The sequence below is a fragment of the Triticum dicoccoides genome, chromosome 1B (assembly GCF_002162155.2).
Source record: "Triticum dicoccoides isolate Atlit2015 ecotype Zavitan chromosome 1B, WEW_v2.0, whole genome shotgun sequence".
NCBI classification, from domain to species: Eukaryota; Viridiplantae; Streptophyta; class Magnoliopsida; order Poales; family Poaceae; genus Triticum; species Triticum dicoccoides.
In genome coordinates this window covers 577012274-577015454 of record NC_041381.1, presented here as the reverse complement: position 1 = coordinate 577015454, position 3181 = coordinate 577012274, and the positions used below count along the sequence as shown (strand labels likewise).

Sequence of the window (3181 nt, the reverse complement as noted above, 5' to 3'; positions counted from 1 at the left end):
GCTGTCCAAGCCCCCCGGCATGACCAACGCCGAGTGGAAGGCGGATGTGGAGCGCCGGGAGGCCATCACCGCCGACAGGTGCAACAGGGCGGGAATGATGGATTTCAAATATGGAGCGCCTTGGGGGCCGGCACCTGGGCGCGTGGCTGGGGAGAAAAGAACCCCAGGGGCCGATCTAGCGCCGGCTCGCCCTCAGGCCGCTCTTTTTCGGCGTCCTGGGGGCCGGACGGCTGGAGATGCTCTAAGGGGAGAGGCGAGCGAGAGAGATGTGTGCGTAGGTGTTTTGGGCATTGGTGGGAGAGTAAAAAACCAGCATTGAGCATTGGTTGGAGGTGAGGCAAAAAAAAAACAGACGAAAATAGATGGTGGTGGGAGGTGAGGCAAAAAAAAACGTAAAGGAAAAGCTACCAAGTCTGCCTTTACGAGTAGAGATAATACATTGAACATTGGGATGGTACAATAATTAGGACTCATTTGGGCAGATGACCCAGGTTTAGGATTTGTGCGCCAGAGAGCTCCGGGTGCGGATGATGATCAAATTGGAGGTCAAGGACAATAATTTAATTTGGAATTTGGGATTTCTGAGGGCTAGGATGCACGGCAAGCCGGTATCGTCTTCTCTTCAGAGTCCAGGCAGTCCGGCGAAGGAGACTAGTACACCACTATGGTATTGGACCTGATAGTTTTCAGACAAGTGCTTGTGGGAAGTGCGTACATGGGTTGCCCATGGGTTTTTAGTCTTCACCTCTTTGAACCTGGATACCAATGTTTGTAACTAACCAAACTAACCTTTCTTAAAACAAGACCGGCGGAGTAGTCCTCTAATCACAGCCATTAATTTGCTTTAAATTGCAGAAGAAGAAAAAACTCCATCAAGCATAGAAGCACTCTATTTTGTACAGTAGATAAATGATCATATCTTCCTCACACATTTCTGTATATATGTATCTAAATCAATATTTATAGTACCATGATCCTTTTGCTAACTATCAAAAGCGCACAAGTTTGCAAAATCGCAAAGCGGTGCATATGATTATGAACGTATATATATTCCCAAAATCTGTATTGAATTGATAAATGTTGATCCTAATTCCTATGGTCATAGCTAGAAAAACAAACACAGCAAAAGGATCGAACTTTCAGGGAATGTTAGAAATTTATTATCGCTAAAGCAACCGGCACCGCAACAATCTTTCATTTTTCTCAACTATTCATCTACACAGTTACAGTTATATTCTGATGCAGAAATCCATAGCTCGGAAAAAACTAGTGTTTGATCTTAACAGAAACAACATAATGAACATTAGAATTACTCCCTTCGTCCGGAAATATTTATCCTCGAAATGGTTGTATCTAGATTTATCTTACATTCTTAAGAAGTTGCTCCCCATTACAACTCATCGCGGGTTCAGGGGTGGTGCCATTACTCTGAAAAAATTAGCAACCTGACCTGGGAGCCATCCAAGGTGACAGCCCTGGTATCCACGACGCGTGACCTCTTGAAGAGCGCGGCGACGGCGGCGGGGTCCTGCTGCCGGTCGACGGCGAGAGCGATGGCGCCTCCGTGGCGAACAGCGCGCTCGGCCTCCGCGGCGACGCGAGCCGGGAAGAGCGCGCCGGAGATCCCCGCCGGGTCGTCGGAGAAGATGAGATCGAAGGCGCCGTCAGAGAAGGGGAGGCGATGGGGGTCTGCGCGACGGACGAGCGGCGGGAAGTCCACGAGGTCGATCCCGGTCACTTCGCTTACCCCCGCTGCGTGGAGCGCGTCGACGGCGTTGCCGGCGCCGGCCGCGAGGCAGAGGACGCGGGAAGAGGTGGCCAGGAGGCGGAGGCCGTGTAGCGGCGGGAATAAGGAGGAAGCCAGCGTGGCAGAGAGGCGGCGCCAGCGAGAGGATGAGCGGAGCTTGGCGAGCCGGCGGTCTGGGGGGAGGACGTGGCGGGAGGCGGCGTCGCAGGAGTTGCGGGGGAAGGGAGAGAGAGGGGTGGTGTGGGACGCGCGGAAGCAGGAGGTGGAGACGTGCCGGACGAGGTACACGAGGAAGAGCGTCGCCGCAGCGGCGAGTGCGATGGAGGCGCGGGTAGCCAGCCGTTGGACTCGCTGATCCACCGCCGGCGGCGGGTGCGCGGTGGAATCGGCCATCGGTTACGTTTGGATCATGCTCGTCACGGGATGATCGGAGTTTGTTGGGATTCTCTCAGACCGGCAATTTTGTGGACCCATACTCTGTATGGGCCTTACAACGAACAAGCCTTTTTTTTTTTGCGGCAATACAACGAACAAAACAAACAAACAAATAAACAAACAAACCTTACCTGGATATCGAAATCCAATTTGGCTCCAGAACGTACTAGTAGTATTTTGCAAATGTCAAAACAATAAAAATAATGTGTTCATTGTCACAACCAAATGCTACTTCAATTTTTTTAAGGGAAACCCTTAAGCATTTTGACCTGTCTCAAAAAAACAAGTCGTCAAATGTTGCCTTCTTCTGGCAACTTTTTCGTGATAGACCTCCCACTTCGGCCAATATTGCCAAACGCAATGGCCCGTCTTCCGGCCTTTGCGCCATTTGCAACACCGCGGAGGATGCGAACACGTGTTATTTCGTTGCCCTCTCGCGCGTTTTGCTTGGAGTGCAGTCCGTGAGGCCACCAACTTCACCTGGGACCCGCACTCGGCTAGGGACCTAGCGGCCATAGTTGCAACGATGAATGGTGGCAATAAGCGCGTGCTCTGGAGTTGCCTAGGTGCCTTGGCTTGGGCGATGTGGCTCACCAGGAACAAACTAGCAATCGAGGGAGTTTTCCCTTCTCACCCTGCTAACATTTTGTACAAATGCAACATCTTTCTGCAGCAGTGGAGTCCGTTGGCGAGGTCTAAGGATGCGAAGAAAATGAAGCTAGCTCAAGATCGTCTTCGTCAAGTCTACCTTTTGGCTAGGGAGCCAACCGCCACTCCTTCATCGTGAAGTGGCTTTTTGTCTAGCGAGCGAGCCTGCATGCTCTAAGCTCTTGGCTTGTAGCCTGTATTAGACTCGTTGTGACCGCATGTGCCTTTTGGCCTGCCGCTACTCCTGTGCCTCCGTGCGCGTCTCTCCCGAGCCTCCGTGCTCGTTCCGCTACGTTTCTATGTTTTCAGTACTGTTAACGCTGCCTATGTTGGGAGCTTTATTAATTTAAA

At 51.5% G+C, this 3181-nt stretch overlaps 1 pseudogene; it reads right to left on the bottom strand.

The window, feature by feature from the left end:
- Positions 1-1259: 1259 nt before the first annotated feature.
- On the bottom strand, positions 1260-2140 carry LOC119350638 (annotated as a pseudogene).
- Positions 2141-3181: the final 1041 nt, after the last annotated feature.